Raw genomic sequence first — 23,776 nt, 5'->3', positions numbered from 1 at the left:
GGTGGTTTACCTAATTTCTTTTCTTTCACATTGATTTTGTCATCCAAGATTTCTATATTATTTTATATTATTTGATCATCAGTCAAGTGCTGATTCATTTTTATATAATCTATATTTCCTTCACAATATGTTGAATTTTAAAAAAATTGTCTAGACTGCTGTTTTATTCCTTCCTTGGTCTCTTCCAGATATACAGTATATTTCACTCTTCAAGCTTTGTCAGTATATTTTCTTATACTCTGCCTCATCTTAGCCATAACTGTATTTTCAAATCTATTAAACTATGCTTCTAATATTTAAGTTCTTCCATTACTATACTATTTGACTCCTATATTTTTCTTCATCTTAGCTATTTTTATTACAGAAAACAGTTATTGATGTTCCTAGTAAAGGGTATTTTGTCCTTTGTAGTATTCTACTTGCACACAAGGTGGCACTGCAAGCTAAAAAAACCTTACCAATTTTTAGTAGAGTACCTGCAAGCAGAGGTATCTATTATCTCACAAGTGAATGCCTGATAAATGGACACCCACTTCTGTCAAAATCTTCTCACATACTACTGCTATATGTCTTAGAAAATAAAACATAAATTCCAAGAATTTTAATAATTCTATATACCATATTGATTAGAGAAAGGGTGGGGGGGGGAATCTTTCAATAGCATGTCTTTGAATCATCAGAATCAAAAGTAATTGATTCTGGAATATCTGCAAATATTCTCTACTGCAAACTGTTTAAGCTACTTTGATTTTTCTACCAATACATAGCATTGAGATGGGCGGGGGGGAGGTTGCTTTAATGATTTCAAGAGAGGGATGTTATTTATACAGTGTGTTGTTCAGGCACACTCACAGATGCACACTTCATTTTTCAGGAGACAATCAGTTAAAATACAAGCAGAAACCATAGGCCAATGTAGAAAACGGAGGTTACGTTTGTGCTTTTAATCATATTAATTCAAACTCTTTTCCAATACCATTTAATACTGTGAGACTCCTATTTTATTTTATCCAAGGTGAATAGCTTGTATTTCAGCGATACTACAAAGTACATGGTACATTTTTAACATATGGGGAACAGGTGAGCACAATATTATGAAAAGTATAGTATTGCAGGTTAATACACTATACAACAATTTTTCCTATTTAATTCAATCTTCCGTAGCATTCTTCTCTCTGCAAATCCGACACTAGCCAGACATCCCAAAATGATACCATGTTCAATGGTCCTGAAAATCAGAGACAATTTCAAGAGAAACAACGATCTATTCTCCCTTGCCTTGCTACTAGTGTAGACTGCCCAATAAAGCAACCAAAGACAGCTCCAGATTTGAAACCAAACTGCAATGCATCAAATAATTTATCTCTTCCAGAAACATAGGGAGCTGAAATGCTAGCATCTATTGATAAAATTTATTGAAAACAAACCATAGTGAGGATTAGGGAATGTTTTCTTTAAAAGGTCTCATTATCATTTTTAAATGTTTTGGAGTCATATTTTTATTTAAAAAAACATATTTTTATATGTTTTGGAGTCAAATTTCAGTACTATCCTTATTGCTACATATATAAATAAGGAAGAGCAAATATCAAAGACACATGTGGGACAACAATATTTTCTCCAAGGATCCAATCCACATCCATTGGCTGTGTAAACTGAAGGAAAATAAACACTATTGCAAGCTAAACAGAAGCCAGATTACTGGATTTGTACCAACTATGGCATCCAAAGTGGTTCAGATATGAATTATGGTGTAATTTGCAAATTTGTGATTAGTAGTCTTTCTACTGGTTTGTCTGAGTCATTTATGAAGTTGCTAAACACAGACAGCCAAATTCTGCAAAATTAACCTCACTTACTGCTTTTCTGAAGTTGATTAGAAACTCCTGATGGGTTGGGGTGCAGGTCCATGAACCAGCAACCAAACCATCTGCCATTAGCAATGTGTAAATCTCATTTTATCATCATCAAAATTTAAAAAAAAAATGCCATAGAAAACATTGATTTCAACGTGGCTGAAACCAAAATATATTTTATCTACAGCATTCCCTGGATCTATTTTATGAATTATTTTTTTAAAAAAAAATAGAAATAAAGTAAATTTATTTCTCAAGCAAAATTGGGCTTGAGAAATTGGGCTTGCTCTTTGTAATCACAATTCAGATTTTTTATTCTTTTAGTAAATTCTCAGACTGAAAGGTTTTTTTCCTATATCACATTGACAGGGCAATACTTGTCATCCATCTTGCAGATTAATCTATAACTTGTGTTGCCTAAATCTCTTCTTTTTATAGGAGATGCAAGACTCAACAACTGGTTATTTTCTTGCTATAACATTAAGCCACAGTATCCTGACAAGTAGCTGTTTCCATGGAGATGGCAAATGAATATTACCCATGTTACAATAAGCTTCTGATTTCATCTTGAACCATTAACCATCAAGCCATAACTCATTTATTATTCATTTGCAGGAAGGAAATGGATAAAACCCTGAACACTACAGCAGATTAAGATCTCTTAACATGTGGGAAAAATTGGATTCATTAGATTCAAGTAACCACTCTTTAAAAAAAATCCTAAATTTCTCATGCAAGACTAGTCCTGCACATAATGCATGCTGAACCAATCTAACAGAAGCACACATGCCAAGAAAGCATTTTAAAGATCACTTTTAACATCAGATCCATTTTAAAAGCTTAAGGAGCTAACATAATACAGAAATATAATTCTGACTGGTATTTTAGTTTGAGTGCCTAGCTTTCATTTCTGATCCAGAACAGATTGGATCCCCACATGCAGTTTCATTATGTTGCTGTTTTGAGATTCAGTATTCAGATTTAATATATATTAGTATTACTGAAAGTCTGTGTCTTTGTGTGTGTATCAGTGGATTCAGGTTGTTCTTGACTTTTCAAAAAAGTGCATGACTCCAGTTTGATTCTCCTGTGCCAAGGGAATAACTTCACTTCAGTCTTACTGCCATCAGTTTCCAGTCTTCTAGAATAACTAATAATTGTTTGAATAAAACATCTCAATCCATGATTATGATATGTGTATGTCACAAGGAATATTGCAGTTTTGACTGACAGATTCTCATTTATGCTCATCTCTAAGGAGGATACTATTTTTTTCATATTTCTGCATATTTACAAGACTATAATAGTTTCTCTAACCTGCTACCTATCCAGATGTTTTTTACTGTAACTTCAGCCATGCTGGCTGGCAGTTCTGGTAACTGTAGTGCAACTGAATGGGAGTATATTTGGGCAAAGATAAACTACAGTTGCTTCTAAGAGCTACTACTGCCCTAAAAGCCTTGATATTACCAAGAAAAACAGCAGGAACTCAAAACATTCTCCAAAATTTCTTTGATAAGAATAAAATATGGATTATTTGGGATAAAAAATCTGCAATCATTCTTTGGTTCTTGATAGGCCACTCAAATTTCATCACCAACACTCAGTTTAAACTAGATTACACGGTACATCTTTTAAAAATTGCTCATTAAAAACTAATCTATCTCATGCATAGTTGGTTTAATGAAATGCAAAGTGTATAGATACACATAGGCACCTTTATTGACATTTGTTTTTCCTACTGTGGAGATAAGCAGAGATTCTTTTGAATACTACACTGATTTCCTTTTTCAGTATCTAAGGACATAGTGACCACTTTTTATTTCTTGAAGATAAGTTTGACCTAACATTTTTGTCACTTTTTAATACTCTAATTAGTTTAGTAGTAAAATGGCTTAATGGTAAGCTTAGTGTATGTTGCCAATGATACCATGAGGCTAGAAATGTAAGAAATTAAGCAACTGTTTTATTTAGCTTTATAAACCACAAACTTCAAGCAAATTTTAAAAACAAGAAAATATTCTTTAACCGCTAACAATCAGTTACTGAAGGTAACTCGAAAACAATGTTAAAATTACTCCTTTAAAAACTGAGGGAATATATTTCACAGCTCAGGAGGGCAGAGAAAGAATGTTCATTAAGCTAATGTTTTTCATTTTCCTGATTACTTTCTGTGATCACATTCTAAAATATCCTCTTTACTAAGAAAAGGATAGAAAATGTGGAAAACTTCATGAATGGTTAACAATTTTCAGTTATACTTAATTCCTTGTGGAGTCCTTGGTGGACACTGTAGGACAGACAGGCAGAAGACTAGCAGTGTATCCATGAACACCAACTAGCAGCCAGAAAACACAATGAAAACTTCTTAATCTCACAACACATGGGCAGACTCAACCATAGTTTCAACTGGGAAACTGTGAGCATCCTAAGGTAAAGGTAAAGGTTTCCCTTGACATTAAGTCCAGTCGTGTCCGACTCTAGGAGGCGGTGCTCATCTCCGTTTCAAAGTCGAAGAGCCGGCGTTTGTCCGTAGACACTTCCGTGGTCATGTGGCTGGCATGACTACATGGAACGCCGTTACCTGCTCGCTGAAGCGGTACCTATTAATCTACTCACATTGGCATGTTTTCGAACTGCTAGGTTGGCAGGACCTGGGACTAGCAACAGGAGCTCACCCCATCACATGGATTCAAACTGCCGACCTTCTGATCGGCAAGCTCAGCAGCTCAGCGGTTTAACCCACAGAGCCACCACGTCCTAGACCAAGCTAAATCCAAAAATGCTAGGAAATTCCTGGAAGCTTGGCATTCAGACAAATCAGCCATCAATACACACATAGAAATAAACCATATTAACACTCCTTTCAAAAGAGACAACAGAAAAAGCCAAGAAGGAAACAAAAAGACCAGAACACATCCTCTCCAGCAGACAAGACCCAGATAAACAGGGATTAACACCAGGGAAACAATCAAGCAGAAAACCATACCTTAATCAAGGAACTACTGAGGAGAAAACCACACCCCCACCAACACTGGCAGGGCAAGCTGCTGTATATATAGGCAGCAAACCCCATACTCACCAGCACTGATGATGTTACCTAGTTGAGTAACAAAACATCTGCAAGCAAACAACCAAGCTCAGAGAGCACCAAGGATTCCACAATTCAACCCTGAGCTACAGATATTCTCTTCTATGGGAACTTAATTCCTTCGTTGGCATGTTTTTTTGTTCCAACCCAACCAAGCATTAGAAAGTAATGTAGGGACTCTCTGTCAGCACAGTAACATTTAGAAAAGAGAACAGAGAACCAAACTGAGTGTGAGGGAAGAAGTGGCAAAAGAAAGTTCAAGTCTGAAAATGGACAAGATCACACCCATGGTTTCAGAGAAGAGGTCCAGACAAAATGCCAATTTAATTATATCCACATGGTGGCACTTAGATGACTTGGCTGAACTCAAAAAACAAAAACAAAAAAACAACAATATCAGGCGCGCCCCAGTTAGTATTCAGATGGGAGACCGCCATCTGAAACCCTGTGATTGTAGGATAAAGTTGGGGAAAAAAATCCTCCAAAAGAGGCAAATTACTGCTGTAGTTTTACCAAGAAAAGTAATCTTTAGCTTTTTATCAGAAAGTCACAATTCTTAAATCTATTCCATTGACTTTACACTTAAAAATCAAGTTAAGTATATAAAAACTTCCCTGAAAGAAGAATGTTCTGGAGAGAAAGCATATGAAAGGTATCCTGTTTTGCCAGAGTGAATGCTTTGGGATGATTCAAAGAAGAAAAGGAAGATACTGTATGTATATTACCAATTAATTTTCACTATGGGGCTAAGGAAACATTGCTATTGATGTTTATGTTCCATCTGACAGGAAGTGCAATAGAATACTGATATTGCAAACAGTGTCAGCAGCTCGGATTTTCATAGATTGCCATTTTCCCCCTCCATCATCAAGTGGAAGATCCAACTGCAGTTAAGTGCTCAGAGTGGCGGAAAAGTCAGCCAAGCATGGCTGATAGCACTCAGCAAAATCCGTGCAGAATACTGTTCACCAAGGGACTCATAACAGCAGAGTGCCTCCTATCACAAATTCTGTCAGCTCTTTCACTAAAGCAAAGTTAGACGGCCAGAATATCACTTTGACAAGTCTTTGGAATTTGTGGGTTTTGTTATTAGAGCTAGTTCAAAGGCACGGAGCAACATTTAAAATTAAGACCCTGTTCATGAATATATTTTGCAGTGTGGTCAAAAATAATCAGCCATATTCCGGCAAATGCTGAATACTGATGCTCTCTTGATTGCAAGAAGAAAGGCAAATTTACAGGCTTAACATGCTGAAACTGATGCTGGATAACAATTGATTCAACAGTAGAATGCCAAGCAGACTGATCAGCATAAGGTTCAATCCATGGAAGGAGAGAGCTAAAAGGACAAAATTTGCCTGCTGGTGTGACAGATGAATGGATTGTGTAAGGGCTTAGGAGAAGAAGTTACATCTAGGGATGATGAATCCACAAGGAAATCTGTTCACTGAGGTTTCCAATACTGAAAGAGTAAGTCCTTACTTTACAAGGACACACAATTGGAACATGAAATGTGAATAGCATGAATCAAGGAAAACTTGAAATTTTTGAAGCAGAAATGAAATCTTCTAGATTTGATGTTTTCAAAATAAATGAATTACAGCAGATTGGAATGACCTATTTTAACTTGGATTATATGACATACCATTCAGGGAATGAATTTATACGAAAAAAGAAAGCAGGAATGATACTGAAATAGGATATTGCTAAGTATACATATGCAGATAACCCACAAAAGGACAGGACTGTATCTATTACTGTTAGTAATAGCTAAACAAGGAAGCTACAGCAGATGGCAAGATGCACTAAATGCAACATCAAGAATGATGTGCAATTGGAAGGAAAATGTTGGAGAAGTGGAGAAATCTGGAATCACAGGAAGAATCACTGGGTATACAGAATATTGCTACAGATAGCATTGCAAAGAAAACTGTTTATTGCCGACATCTTCTTCAAGAAATATAAATGCAGACTGTACAAATGGGCATCATCAGATGGACAACATATAACTAAATAGACTGTATAATAGGAGAATCCCAGAACATCTCATTGTCTTCATGAGGAGCCTATATACAGGTCAAGAAGCCACAGTGCAGAGAATTCTTTGACAATAATCTTAATAAAGGTACAAATATAAGAATGGTTTGGGATGCAAGTAAAGCTTTTATGATGGGATATTTCACAGAGCATAACAGCAAATTTTAAAAAAAGAGACAAGATAAAACACAGGTGATTTTAGATCAGATAAAAATGAAAGAAGAATTAAAGAAATTCCCAGAAAATAAAATTATTTCACAAAAAAATTAAACTTTTTCAGTGGCAGTTGTCTTTGTTAACAGTAAAAGAAATGGAGCTAAAAATGAATTATGCAAAACAAAAGAATTTTGAATTTGCAAATAAGCCAGGAAATGGTTGGCATATAAATTGAGGAAAGAAAAAAATTAAAAATGATATTAAAACTACAAAATGGAAATACCATAACAAATGGTTAAAGATGCAAAAAATATTTCATCAATATTATTTTATATTATATAAAGGAGAAGAAATTTCCCTGGCAAAAGTTGATGAATACTTAAGGAAGCAAAATTTACCAAAGATCACAGAAAAAAAGATACAATTAATGAATGGACCTATAACAATAAGGGAAGTTTGTGGAGTTATAAAAAAAGGTCAAAATAGGGAAAGCACCTGAACAAGATGATTTACCAGCCTTATCATATTTCTTCCCTGCCCATCTCATATTACAATGACTCTGGGCGGTTTACAGTTAAAAATCAAGGATTAAAATATCATTAAAATAAATACAATATAAATATAAATACATAAGTACATAAATATAAAAATGCAAGATATAAAATATACAGTCCAAGATGGTGAATAACAGTGTCATCATTGGCCCCATCAAGGTGCCAACCACTCCCATGATTGACTATCACCCTCTCACTCCAAGCAAGGTGGCACAATCAAGTCTTAACCCCCTTTTGGAAGGCTGGAGAGTGGGGGCCTGTCTCACCTCTGGGGGTAACTTATTCCAAAGGGTGGGGGCCATAGCAGAGAAGTCCCTCCTCCTGGACCCTGCCAATTGACAGTCTCTCATGGACAGGGTCCATAGCACGCCCTCTCTGCCTGACCAGGTGGGACGGGTTGATGTAATGGGGGTGAGGCGGTCCCTCAGATAACTTGGACCCATGCCATGTAGGGCTTTAAAGGGCTTTTTAGCATTAATACCTAAAGAAGGTCAAAATATGACCTCACCAAAAAAATTACCACCCAATGTCATTACTGAATAATGATTATAAGTGATTTACAGCGATTTTAGCTGAGAGAATTTAGATGATTTTATAGGACTTTATTCATGAAGATTAGTGTGGATTTTTACCTAAAAAACAGCTGAGCAACAATATTAGAAACGTATTGGATATTTTGGAATACTTGGAACATAATGAAAAACAAGCAGCATTGATTTTTCTTGATGTGGAAAAGGCCTTTGACAATTTGAACTGGAATTTGTTCAAAATTTTGGAGGATATGGACTGTGCTGAGAATTTTATCAAATGGATAAAATTGATTTACACTTCACAAAAGGAATCATTGTGAATGGGGAAAACTTTGAGAAATACAGAAAGGGACTAGATAAGGATGTCACTTGTCACCATTGCTGTTTATTTTAGCTTTGGAAGTATTGAATAGATATATAAGGCAAGATGAGAGAACTGCTAAAGTGATGATTAAAAGAGAAGCTTATAAATTTCAGGCATTTGCTGATGACCTGTTGATAATTTTGGAAGATCCTCTGGAATATTAATGGTGAAACTGACTTTGGGGTATTAGCTGGCTTTAAAAACAATAAACAAAAGGCGAAGATGTTAACAAACAATATGAACATTGAAAAGCAAATGGAATTGATGGGAAAAATGGTTTTAAATTGAAAAGTTAATAGGTGAAATACTTGGGCATTGCCTGTAACATTCTACGGAAGTTGGACTTTAAAGAAGCAGGATAGGAAGAGTATTGATGCTTTTGAACTTTGGTGTTGGAGGACTCCTGAGAATACTGTGGGCATCCAAGAAAACAAACCAATGGATCATCAGACAAATTAACCCAGATTTCTCACTAGATGCATTTCTCCACACAATCACCAGGAGTGAAGCCCAACTTGGTGATACCTTACTAACTAACTGATAGAAAACAAGGTTGTTAATGCTGTAAACTCTTAGGTTATGCTAAGCCTGGTCAATGTGAACATTTCACAGAAAAGTCTCTAAATGATGATAATTTATGCAAGCCCTGATTAATGCTGAAATCCCTGCAACATCACTCAGAACTAGAGTACACAACTGTAGCTATAAATTACATTATACATCATTTCTTTGACATTAGGAATTCCTTGACACTAGCAGTAGATAAATCAATTGTATAAGTATATGAAACTATGAAGAAGCTCACAGTGCAAATATATTATTTTATTTAGAGCTTTCTCTCCCCTGAGACATGGAATGAACAATCACACTTGATGGTTACTTCATCTGTTTCTACTACTTGCCATCAGTTCATCAGAAGTGCAGAAAAAGAGAAGACCTGCTGTTCACTGGCTTACAGCAGTGAATTTTCTTGGACTGTCAAGACCAACTTTTATCACTAGTTTATATATAGCAACTATATATAGCAACTTCCCCCCAACTTCCCGCATTGCCTCCTTGTCAGTTGGAACCAATTGCTTTCAACAATGGCAGGTGTTCTTCCCACTCATTCCTTCCAGAAAAGATTTCCCCCCTAGTTTAGGACAAGAGAAGGCTTCATAGTGGTTTATCAGCAGTAGCTGATAAAGTAGCTGATAAAGACAACTATCCTTCTCTGAGATTAATTGTTGTCTGATAAAAACAGGCATAATATAATTAAAATACAGTGCAGGATAAAAGTCACTTTCATTTTACAAATAAAAGAAGGTCTTTGAACATGAAACCAAGAAATATTTTAGATGTTAAGAGAAATAACCAAGAACCATGCTACTTACAACTTTTTATTTATGTATTTTAATATATCTTTATTTTTTATTTATGACTGCAGTTGCTGACTGCTCTATTCCACTGTGATCACATAATACAGGGCAGGGCTGATAATAAGGGGTAAAAAAAGATGTTTTGATTTGATTTGAGCCTGCCACAATCAGACAGACTCTTGGCAGTTTACAATAAAACATCCAGAAGTAATAAAAACAATAACCAAAACTCCTCTAAAAACTCCTTCAAAAACTGATGGCATCATTTCATCTTCCAAAAGGTCTCCAAAATAGTTGACTTTCTAAAAATTTACAGAAAGAAGACAACACTGCAGCTAACCATATTTCCAGAGAGAGGCTATTCCATGTTGCAGAACACAGAGTACTGGTGCTTGTGAGCCTCAGTACCCCTTACCTTGCAAATATGGGGAACTTACAGCAATTTTTCCAGGAATGTTAGAAGTTGTGCTCCACATGCTTTCCATATGTAGCCCACTATGTGCTTTTCAATGCACACATTTATATTTACCCACACAGGTACAACATGAGGGGAGAGCAGAAATACACACATAGAGGAAACACATACACAGACCCAAAGAGACCCACATACAGAAGAAGTAGGTATATCTACACCCTGATCAGATCCTGAAGAAAAAGAACACACCTGTTGTCAAACACATGCAGACACAACTTGTGAGGAGAGTAAAAATGTGCATAAACAGAAAACCTATATGCACATACCCAAAACAGAAGCTAGTGTGAAAGAATGTGCACACATACAGATAAATATATGCAGGTGCAACACATGGAGAGAACAGGAACACACACACACACACACACACAATATTACAAATACAAATAAACACCTCTGCCGCCTAGGGCTACTGCAGTAAAAGGAAAATTACAGAAATTGTGGTCTCCATGCTTTCATGTTACTGCGTATATTGAAAAGTAAGTGCAGGTGACCCAATTTGGATCAGCATCTTAGGGTAGGAAGTTAAGGGATATTTAATTGTTTACTCCTGTTGGTTCCAATCCAGGCTAAGGTTATATACAGTATATCTTACAAGTTCACAGGTATAAAAGCTCCAACCAAACCAAAATTCCAATCTTTATCATACTGCTACTTTTTTTGTTGTTGTTCTGCAAACTAGAAGGTACTAATGATTCTTGGATCACAACTGATGTATGAATTCATGAATTATATTCACTATAACTAGTTACACTAAGCAGCCAAAGTGGAAATAAGTACCTTTTACCAGCCGTCTCCCTCCCATACTATAAATGAAACAAATTAACCAATGCAATCAGCAAGTTCTCCACTTTGCAGTTGTACTAGAAATTGTTGAGACTCAAACAACAGCTGGTACAAAAACTATTTAGCAGATAGGACAGGTGTAAAAAGGAATGTAGACAGCAAAAGGAAATAATTCTGGAAACTCTGCATAACTGACATGTCAGTGGCAAATCTCAGCAGCTCGCTTCACATGTCACATTCAGCCATAATATGGTTAATTTGGTTTTGACGCAGCACAATGATGACCCTACCACTGTGATCTGTTTTATGGTTTGCTGTTATGAGAGAAACAAGCCAGTGTAGATTTCTCAACATTGTTGTTTGCTTACACAATGTGGGAACCTAGCCACTGCAGTGAGTCAGAGCAACTTCCAGGACACTCTAATTAAAAATTAATTCTTATTATGAAAATAAATTCAGTTGGCACTGTATTTGTATGCAGCTGTCTTGGGGACATCTATCTGCAGGCTCACTGTAAAAAAAAAAGGATAACCAAATACATGCACATGTGTACATACATGTACACATACACACACAGATACATTTAAAAATCTTACAATCAAGACAGCACACAGAGTGGAGAAGGGGAGGTACAAGGAAAGATTGGATTATATTTCAAAAATTTGCAAGCAGATATTGGAAAAGCTACAATATATTTTAATTTTCAAGTTCATTTGTAACATCCTCTTGAAGCACTTTGGTTTTAAACCCTTTATAAAATAGAAACCCTTGCTATTGATAAGAACTTAGACCATGACTAGAAACATAGGATTTCAATTACAACCAAGTCAAACTATATCAGAAAATTTATCAAACAGCTTCTGAGTTTCACACACCCTGTTGCCATCAATTACATTACAGAACCAAGTATAAACTTGCACTCTCCATCTAAGAAATTAATTTAAAAATTATTATTAAAATAATTAAGACTTTTGTTGACATGATTTTTTAAAATCAGAACTCTGGGCTCCCACAGTGTTTATTATTATATAGGAGTAAAATAATATATTCAAGAGAAATTATTTAAGAGTCACATGAAATTATTTTGTATTGACAGTAAGTAATATGCTCCTTTGAACAACGAAGTACCATGGCAACTAATTTATGTTAAAAATCAACAGTACAGTTTGGCTGGATTTTGGGGCTGATATTCAGCACTCTTCAGCCAAGGAGGGGGACCGATAGGGAAGGACATAATGGGATCCATTGGGACAGATGCTGTTTGCCACAACATCTTTTCTTTGCACATACAAAAATGATTTTATAGTCACTGGCTGGCTGGGCACATACACACCTATACTCATTTTTATACATATTTCATGATGCTACTTTCCAATAATATGGCTTTCAAAAGCCTATGCCAGCATTTCTGATATAGAAAAGGCCTCTCTTCTGGTCCGTACCTCTCTTACTTTATGTGGGGGTGGAACCAACCCCTGTGTTCGTGACCAGACCAGATATCAATGGGATTCCCATAGGAATGAATGGGCATGGTGATATACCTTTTGGCATCTGGTGGTCTTTTCTTTTTCAAAGCCTTATTTTTTTTCCAGATTTTTTTTACTTAAAATAAATAAATCAAAACCTAGCAGGCTACAAAGCAAATGCCAGCACCAAGCCATCATGTTTCTTTCCAAGAAACCCCAAAGATGTCCTTAAAAAATAAAGTTCATTGGTGACTGCTGCTTAGTAACGTATTTGAAATTATATCCACTGTACAAACAAAGGCAAAGGTAAACTACAATAAGAAAGAATGTATCTGGAGAAGTGTGGGAGAAGTGTTCAACTTTACTAATTGATCTTCTGGCAAAAGGGTGCCCTGTTACTGGCCATGCCTTCCACAGAACCCATTCAATGAGAGTACCATGACGTGTCCTCAAAATTCCAAGTTTGTCCCTTGGTCCAAATGCATTTGGACTTGTTACTCCTCTTCAGCAAGATGTTTCTTGTGAACCCTGTGAGACTTCTGACATGATCAAACTGATACAATCAAATGCTGGATCCATGCAATATAGACATCTTAGAACTGCCAAGCCTAGTTTTGTGTTAGAAAGCAAGAAAGAGTCAGATCATAATTATTGGATGAAAATATGTGGAATATATAGACATATTGCAGATAGATAAAGCAGCAGACTGAGCAGATTGAACACCTTGTGGCCCATGTGTGAGCAAAAGAGCAGTAGCATATTTCCTAATTTATTTACTCATCCCCATCAACTGCACAGGGTGATGACTAGGCTTCATCAGCTTTTTTTGACACAAACGCACAGACTCATTTTGGCATAGCTTTGAACTATATTCACTTAGAAAATTTGCTTCAACTATTTGAACTCCTGAACTGAGATTAATGCCCTTTTAATTATTTAAAGTTTTGGATCTATGTATTATCAGCCAGCTGAAAATCTTCTTGTATCACCCCAGCTGTAAATACCTTTGATCAATTCAAAAGGGGAAATAATGACCACAAAAATTAGTTCGGAAGAGCTGCAGCCAGGGCAATGGTTGGATAAGAGGCAGCTTAGCCTGCAGCAGGAATGTGGGCATGGCAAAAGTCTCAGAAAGGATACTCCCTAGTTTCTTGGGCTGTAAAGGTGACAGGGGAGAAATGGACTTTCAGATTTGCAAGGTGCTGTTAATGTAACCTTACAATAAAGTAGAAATAGTTCAGTTGGGCATGCTTCTCATCTGGACTACCTCGCAAGGGGAGAAATTTGTCTCCCTCTCTCAAGGCACTGGGATCAGAGGTTACATAGGATGTAAGTGATTACATAAATTCATAGCTTACAGTTCTAGCAAGGACTATTAGTTCTGAAGACTATCTGGACTGGAGAATCATACCTTCAAATACCAGTTACAGAAGAACAAAAGTAGACATCCCAGAGGTGCCTGGTTGGATATCATAAGAAAAAGAGTTGGACTAAGTTGGGACTTAGCCTAATCCAGAACGTTTATTCTACTTGTGATGACTGGAATACTCAACTTCCCATTAAATCCAACTCATAAGTAATTACTTAGAATTCTCTTTAATGGTGCATAGCATTCAGTACAGAAGAAAAAGTTGTGAATGGAAAAGCCCACACTTTTTCCCCATTAAACATCCTCAGTGACCTCAAATTTCCCCGCCCCACTCCCGATCTCAGGTATGACCCCTCCCTCTCGTGCCAGTTAGTGTAAGCATGTGCAGCTGTCTCCATCGCTCCTTGCAAATGACCTTGGCAGTCCAAGATAGTCCAAACACAATGATTTCACACTCCAATGATGTTCCCCTTCCCCTCCTTCAACTCGCAAGAAGAAGACACGTGTTGACTGAAACATGCGAGTCCAATCAAGTGTTCTTAGAATGTTTGATCTGGGAGCATGACACTACTGTTCATATATTCAGTTTTCTGAAACTTCATCCTCCTGGAGAAATCATGGGATGGCAAAAGCCAAGAATTCCTTTAAACACAGCTGTTTCCCTGGGAGTGGATGGAGACTGGGTTTAGCACTGCCTGCAATGACACCATTTGACCAATGGGAGGAAATGCCTGAAAGCCTTAGGGAAAGTAAGTACTGTAAGTAAGTAAGTAAGTAAGTAAGTAAGTAAATAAATAAATAAATAAATAAAGTATTGTTTAAGGGATGATTTCCCCTCTCCCCCACTTCTAATCATTGTTGACTCCTGGCGACTGCCTGGACTACTCCCTGCAGTTTTCTTCGCAAGATTTCAGAAGTGGTTTTCCATTGCCTCCTTCCTGGGGCTGAGAAAAAGTGACTGGCCCAAGGTCACCCAGCTGGCATTGGCCCTAAGGCAGGACTAGAACTCACAGTCTCCCGGTTTCTAGCTTGATGCCTTAACTACTACACCAAGCTGGCTCTCAGGGGATAAATCAGACACAATTTTCCCAAGTACATGAATGAAGACAGGTTGTATCGTTATGTTATAATTAGCTGCTGGAAGCAGACACATCAAAAGCTGGTTATGTAAAATACAAGAAGTGTAGGATAAATTTATCAGATACTATGAACATTCATCCAGAATTTGCCATAAAAAAGACATTACTTCCTACTCTTCTCCAATCTTCTTCCACCATTTCTTTTAGACTACTGAAAATGTAGTGCAGTTATATTTATGCCAGCTATTTATGATTTATAGTTGCAGAAATAAGACATCCACTCTCTCTGACAGCCAAAGTAAAAATGGCCATAAGGCATAAAGCTCCATGACAAGATCAAAGGGGGCAGTTCTACTGCAGGCCAATTGTTGCTCAGCAGGTCACCAACCTATTAGGTCTCCTCTTCCTTGTATACTGGAATGTTCTCATAGGAGGTTTTCCTATGGAAAACACTAATTTTCTGCTTGATTATCTTGATCACCTTCAGCCTGCCTTAGCAGATGGCTGGCAACAAGATGGAGCTACATCTCTGCTATGGAGATACATCTGCTGTAAGTGAGCCATCTTAGAGCCAGGGCAAAAATGCTGTGTAGATATGGTCTGTATCTTACTATTATAGCTATCAACAATTAATTACTGGCTGTTAATCATTATCTCATAGCATTTACAGAAGTATATCTATTCATAGGCTTTTGAGAGGAAAATCATAATGTTATGTTGGTGTATAAATATCACAGAACAAAGATTCAAGAATGAGTAAGTATGGCATGAAATCACATCCTGTCATTTACCTGCCATTGAGCAGCTAAGGAATCACTCTGTTAACTCTCAGGACTCACACATGGCATATACATATGAATGGTACTTGCACTGTTATGCCATTTCCACTATCTTGTCCTTTTTTTACACACACACACACACACCAGCAGACACTACTGCCTAGTCTCCTTGTTTCTAACCTTGGCAGTTCCAGCTTCCATATGTATTGATCCAACTTTGAATACTATGTCTAGTTCTTGCCATCACATACTAAAAAAGATTCAGACAAACTGGAACAGTTCAGAAAAGGGCAACCAGGATGATCAGAGGACCAGAACCTAAGCCAAAACTTAGGGGAACTGAAGAATTTGGGAATGTTCTGCTTTGAGAAGAAATGGCTAAGGGAGAACATGATAGCACTCTTCAATTACTTAACAGGATGTCACATAGAAGATCAAGATCTGTAATGTTTAACAGTGGAAGATATGGAATAACGGATTTAAGTTTCAGGAAGGCAAATTCTGATTGAACGTTCTGTGAAACTCTCTAACATTAGTTCAACAAAGGAACCAACTAACCAGAGAGATAGTGAGGTCCTCTTCACTGGATGTGTTCAAGCAAAGACTAGACAGGGTATTTTTATTTGGATTCTTGCACTGAGCAGGATGTTGGACTTGATGGCCTAAGTGGACCCTTCAAACTCTACCAGTCTATGATTCTATGCTAGGAAATCTTTCTACACAAATCCCATTGAAACTAAAGAGCTGCTCTGCTCATTGCAATTTGGCCAGAAGAATATGTCACTGGAATCATCTTCAAAATATACAGTATTTAATTAATCTACTACTTGCTGGAATTTGCAGCTCTGAAATAAATAGAAAAAGAATCTAAATATTTTATACATCTATATGGGACACTAGGAAGAACAGCAGCAAAGAGAGTAATGAAATATCTATGAATATCTAGTAATGTTAGCAGTATCTAACATTCAAGCAACCAGTTTTCTATTCCAGGATTGTACAGCTGTCCTTGGGGGAACCCAAACTTCTCTGCTATGGCCAGAAAACTTATACTCATCCATGGGCATGAGCAAAGTTAATTGCACCCAACAAATATTTTAGTTCTGACTTGGCACTCAAAACTAGCAAATGAGGAAGAATTTGTCTGCAAAGTAGCTAGCAATTACAGATGCAGAAATATGCAGCAGTAGAGACTCACTGGGCTACTTTTTCCAAATTATGGTTGTGGTAATCAAAAAAAAAAGTGAATAAAGAAGATACACAAGTTCAATTATTCAATTTAGTGTATAAATTGAGTGTCCAAAAGTAACATCAGAATAAAAGCAGCACATATTTTGTTGGTTTCTCTTCTCATTATCTATTGTTAGCACTCCCCTTGTTCCTAAGGCAAATAACTATGCTAATATTCTGAATGTCATTTTGCCATAAACACTGTAAGTTAATTTTGTTGAAATACTATATACGTTCAAACCTAAAGGGATGTCACAGAGACTGTGATTTATTCTATGCTGCCCTAGTTGACAGAACTAGATCTAATGGGATTATGTTATTGGATATAGATTTTTGAGTGTTTTAAGCTAAAGAAAAGCATTTTGGCCAAAAATTATACAATAAATCAGTGCATTGAATGATTAAGGCATTCACTATCTCTCAGCCCAACATATTTTACAGGATTGTTCTAAATAAGAGGATGTCACTCTGAGTTTGCAAAGAAAATGAAGTCGTTGTTGTTACATTTGAATGGCAACAAAGTCCATTTCCATTCTAAAAACCAGCCCTGAGAAGGTATAGCTCCAGAGCAAAGAAAAATCAGAATGTCTCTGGTTCATATTTCAACTTCTTCAGAAACTCATTAGCTGGTCTTAGATAAATAATTCAGTCTCAACTCCAGTTGTCTCATAAGTAGCAGTTGTATGATTAGGTTAACAAAACCAAACTGGCTTTGATGATAGTAAATGGGATAAGAGAAGTACTAAAGACATCCATTTACCTCCCTCTTTTGGGGGAAATGGGCGGTAACAAAATGGAATAAAATTTGAATTTAACAGATGAAATTTCCTTTCTCCTCTGATAGAAGGGGAACACATAGATATTCCAACAGCCATCATTTACTTTAATGAAAACAGTAACCCATCTGATGTTTGCAAAAACCCTGGTTGCAATGCAGTTAACGGTTGCAAAAACCCTGAAAACGTGGTTTGTCCAGCAACCTTGAGGATCCCATGGGGAGCCCCCATGATGGTTACATTGTATTTAAATAGATGTTGTTTTCCTACATCTTGCTTTTATTTCTTTTTTAAATTTTTAACAGCTATGACATTGTTTTAACTGTTGGCTATACACAGCCCAGAGTCACATTCAGTGAGATGGGCAGCCATAGAAATATGTTAAAATAAATAAATAAATGCCTTATCATAACCAATTCACACTTTAGACCCCCATCTGATATACAGACATAGTAATACTGATTGACTTTTTCAAGGTTGTTATTGTGAGAGTTGCCAACTTAATGTGTGTGAAACACTGCACACATAACAGTGAACACCGTACACGCTTGTATCATTGCCAATTTGATTATATTTTGTTGAGATTAATTTTGACTCTGTGAATTCTTAAAACTGGTGATACTATGGGAAGAATTTTGGCAGGATTTTCGCTCTCCAGTCTTTCTGGTATAATGACACCAAATTATGGCTCACTTTTAAAAACAATCCTATATGCAGATGCACATGCCACGAGGAACAGGAAAAAGAAAAGAAACCCAACACAGATCTACATTATGCTTCCAAAACAATCACTTTGTTTTTGCAATACAGTATATATTGAAAGATGGCATTTCCTCCTCTAGCATTAGCATGCATTTGGTACTAGATACTTTTGTTTTACTCTTCTAAAAAAAAAGTAACTATTTAAATAGTGGTTGGCATTTTAACAATTTTTATATATTGGAAGCTTTGTAAACAAAGTTTATATAGAACACATTCCTTATTTATCTTAACTAGAAAATTAGGGATTCAATATGTGAACTCAACCATTGGATTCTTCTACCTCTGTACAAACATTTAATTATTTAAGCATTTGGAATCTCAGCTATGCAGTTACATAGCTATGTGGTTAGATAGAGGTAACGTAGAAGACATATGCTTTAGGAACAGCATAAATATATAGCATTGCTGAATTTGTTGAAATAACAATGATGTGGGGGGAGGGAAGAGATGTTATGCCATAAGACCTTTTGTAAGTTTATTAGTCCTGGCTTCAAAATACTTCATATTCCTTTAAGGAAACATCTCTATCAAGCTTTCCTGGGACTTTTTTAAAAATAAAAATAGCTTAAAAAATAAAAAGCTAGTTTATATCCGTAAACTGAAACCCATGGAATGGTACATTTATAGAAACTGGACCAAATCCATCCATGTCTCTTTCTGCTTATCCATGATTAACAGATGTTCATGTAATATGTTAAGATGTATCTACCTCCCTCATGTAAAGAAACACAGCTAAATATATGGAAAGAGAACTTTATAGAGACATATCCTTCAGAAGCATGAGTTTCATGTAATCTTAATTCATGGATTAAGGTTATGTGTGGAGTTTTAGCATATCAGAAATAGCACTTGTATTCTAAATAAATATTTGATAGATAAAAACAAATAATGAATCTTAAGCAATACGACACAACATTAGATTCATGGCAAGTGCTAGTATAATCTTATTTCTCATTGCACCTGTTCTGAGTATTTAATATATGTAACTTGGGTACTAAAGTATTTTAAAATGGTGTTTGCGTATGTGAAGAACATCTGGGCTTGCCCACCAGGGCCCTGAAATAGAAATTACGATTCTAGTCTCTTCTCTATATAATATCATGTACATAAATTCATACGGACAAAACAAAACAAATTGCTCAGTTTCTACATTATTGTAATGGTGATTTTGGAAAGTGCCCACAAATATGCAATTCTTCACTCTCAGAATGCTTTCCACCTTCAGTATCAGACCAAACTATTAAAAGTTAGAAACGGTACTGAAAAGTAGGAAAGACCGAGCAGAAATTAAACTGCAGTTGCAATCATGGAGGTGATGCACCTAATCAAGGAATAAAGTAAAATTTTGCATCCATATCATATAATGCCCTTCCCAGCAGGCAGTTTCCTGTAGACCTGATCAGCAATCCCTTATTTCAAAACCACTCCACAAGAGAGCAATTCTGACTTCTAGAGCTATCTGTCCTTCAATGCAGTTTGATGCTTGAAGGAAAGAGAAGGCCGTAAAATATACACATTTTGCCCTGCTGGGTTGTAGTTCTCTGAAGGTTTCTTTCATTTGCAAATGTGTTACCATCCACCTAGGTAATGTCTTAATTGCTATGATCTCAGAGAAATTACTTTTGTTGGCTAGTTGTAGAATATATTTGCCTATCCTGCCAGCCTTGTGTATGTACCATTGTTTTCTACAGGACTGAGGCACCATTATCTGGTTTTTGTTACCATCTCTTGCTTTTTTCTTTCATCAGTGTATCCAGCTGCCCATCTCACACTTGCAACTCTGTACCATGGGGAGCAAAAGAGAAATGCAGGTCCAAGTAGATAAAGTACTGAGAGCTCCTTGTTTAACAACTACCTCGGTTAGTGACCATTCTCAAATACGACAGTAATAAATGGCAATAAAAAATTCATTTTCTGATCAATGAGCACATTTACAACCAAATTTCATGTGCCTAACAATAATGCATAGTGGATTGAGAGTAATGCTGGCATAGCTGTACGAGAGAATTTTATCTGAATGAGATGACAGCAACCAGTGATCTTTGCAGCGTCTGTCTCTCTCTTTCTTTCAGTCATGTGTTCACTTAGCTACTATTTTGCTTAACGACCAAATCATTGGAACAGAATACAGTTGCTAAGCGAGGAGTGGATGTATTAATATAGTTTATTTATGCCCAAAGAATTTCGTACAGATAGATTTTAAAACTTTAATGATTTGTATAAGTTATTAATCTGGATTGTAATATTTCACTTACCATTTGAAATAATTACAGTTACAAGAGAAAATGTCAAGTAACCTTATGGTATAATGATATACAAGCAAATTAAAGTTCATATCCCCAGCCTCCCACAATTTTCAAGGATAGAAAACTTGATGACCTGGTATTAATTTAGTCTTCTCATTTACCAAAGGCTATTTTAATATGGAGAGATGCTAAATCATTTGCACCTGCATTCTAAAGAGACACATTGCAGGTCCACCATCTCTTCTTTGCCTTTGCCTGAATAATAGTAAAACCAAGACTTGCAGGTTCAGCTTTCTGCTTTCCCAACCTCAACCTTTCCACCTGTAAGATCCACATACCCACAGCTGGCCTAGTCCCAGTCATCAAAACTTCTTTAACTTTTTCGTATCTGCTCAACTTCATACACTGAAACATTTGGGAAGCAGACATTTTCCCTCCTTTTATTCTCAAAAAATCCATCCCCTCAGCACAATTAAATAAATAAGGAGGACTAAATGGGACTGCCTGGGAGGAGAGTTACTTTTGTAGGGCTGTAGGATCCTCTTTCATTCTGTTTCTCCTAAATTCAAGTGTAGGACTCCTCCTCTTCCAACAGATGTAAGAACAGGGCTTCTCAAGGTTGCTCTACAGGATCACACTAACACATTTGAAGCAAGACAATTTGAGGTAGATGGACTGAGTGGGATTTGAGGTTCAACTAATTATAAATTAAGAGTTCTAACAAGATTTGTTAGTTAATAGCTGTTTTTAAAATGACACCATGCTAAGTGTGAATGTGTGTATCTTTTCATTGCCTCATTTGTTGATTATATTGAATGCAGCAGGAGTTAATAGGTTTGACTTGGTGGCATGTCTGAATTTTGAGAATCCTAGGACATTTACTCATTCATAAATTATCAATGATTTGCCAAAATATTACCTTTTACATCATCTTTATTTTGACGATATTGTCAGGCTAACATGACATTCCAGGAGAATCACATGCAGGTCTCTCATTTTTTAAACAATTATTTCTTTAGCAAATTTATAGAGTTGCCCATCTACCAAAGTGATAGCATCACTTGGGCAGTCCAGGGCAGAAGTGTATACACAAGTATCACAAGCATATTGGTAATACTTCACCCTGAGCCCACAGATGGCCTCACCCAGCAGTTTCATGTAGGTGTTAAAGAGGAGAGGGGAGAGAGTTGAGCCTTATAGCACCTCAGAAACCAGAGCATAGGGTTAGACCTCTCCCGCAACACTTACTAGAACTAGCCCCAGAGGAAGGAGGTGAACTACCAAAGAACCATGTCCTCCCCCTCCACTAGCCGAGAGGTGTAGGTCTTCAATGTCCATTTTTCTTCCAAGATCTGCTATTAATACTACCAAATAACGTCTTGTCACCTTGTATGCTTCAATAATTTTCCTACTCTTTCAACATACACAGTCAGATCAGTTATATTCTTGATTCATTCCTTTTCCATTCCCATCTACAGTATCTATTCATGCCACCTGCCACCTACCACAACAGTTTTTCCCCATTTCATTTGGAATGGTACACAATATTTTCCAGAACTCATATCCAGTTCTGCCATTCCACTGGAGTGTAACATGCAACTACTACTATATATATCTTTCATACCAACCCATAGCAAACTAGATGACACCATTTTATACTTTCTGACACACATTTCAGCCTTTTCATTCATCATTAAGCTTACATCTTCACTTCCTTGCATATATTCATAAACCCTACCTGATAAGATCAAGTTCATTCTGATCTATTAATTCTTTCTCTTAGTTTCAAAAACACAGATCTTCTTTCTTTCCATTTGTTAATTCATGCTCTGTAACATTTATTCTTCTTGTATTCCAGGTCTCAATCTTTCATATGCCAAGATTATCATCAGATGGGCCCATAAGTGTTAATCACTTCACATCATGGCTTTTGTTAACCAAGACTTTTATATAATGTTTTTCAGTATGATAGAGAAAGTGTAAAATTAGGTTACCAGCCTTATTCAAATCCATACTACATGCAGCATGCCTAGAAACTAAAGAATACCAGCTAAGAAGGTATGTGTATTTTACTGACATACATTCAGGGTATTTTTATTTATTAACTTTCTAACCAATGCCTCTGAAATAATATATCAGCTTTAATAATAAATTGAAATTACATCTTAACTATTAAGATGGAGAGAATGAAATGCAACTTTTATTTATTTGCGAAATAATAGTAAAAAATAATACAAGAAGAGATGAGGGAAACCTGTGGCTCTAGCAAATGTACCCTCTTTAATGTACTGTCTAAAAGTAGATTCTGAAAAGCATTAAAGCCAGTCATGACATGGTAAAAATGTGTATATGGAAAAAAATGCAAACATATTAAACAAAAGGCTAGTAGATCAGTACAAACCACTTTGATAGCTCACATAAAGGGAGCAGGCATACTGTACTTGGGCAGTAGCCAGAAGGCATCTGAGATTAAGGATACAAGAGAGTTAAAGGCCCAATAGCTATGATGATAAAGTGAAAACCATCAGTGTGGGTGACCAGCTGATATTCAACAAAAAATCCAAAAAAGGCTGCAAACAGCTACCTTGGGTAGAGGCAGCACCAACTTCAATTGCCACTGAAGCCCTGAGAAGAGGTAGAAAGACTTTGAGGGGAGGTATTGGTATGGTGAACTGAAGACAGCTCTGTGCCTGTAGCCAGGGACCATGGCAAAGACCAAGGAACCAGTGAGTAGACTGGTTCCTTGGAACCTCTCTGGATAAGGAGAGAACAGGAGATCACCCACATGTGCTTTGGATGGCTGCTCCTTGCGAGGAGACCACAGGACAGCAGTTTTCCTTGGGTTTGAGAGCCAGGAGATGATGG

The 23,776-nt window shown here is 36.6% G+C and overlaps 1 protein-coding gene across 2 annotated transcripts in view; it reads right to left on the bottom strand.

The window, feature by feature from the left end:
• DCLK1 (doublecortin like kinase 1) overlaps window positions 1-23,776 on the bottom strand; it is a 206,747-nt gene that overhangs the window by 152,594 nt on the left and 30,377 nt on the right. The window lies entirely within an intron of this gene.

This window comes from Candoia aspera, chromosome 5 (genome assembly GCF_035149785.1).
Source record: "Candoia aspera isolate rCanAsp1 chromosome 5, rCanAsp1.hap2, whole genome shotgun sequence".
NCBI lineage: Eukaryota > Metazoa > Chordata > Lepidosauria > Squamata > Boidae > Candoia > Candoia aspera.
This window is presented reverse-complemented; position numbering and strand designations above follow the sequence as displayed.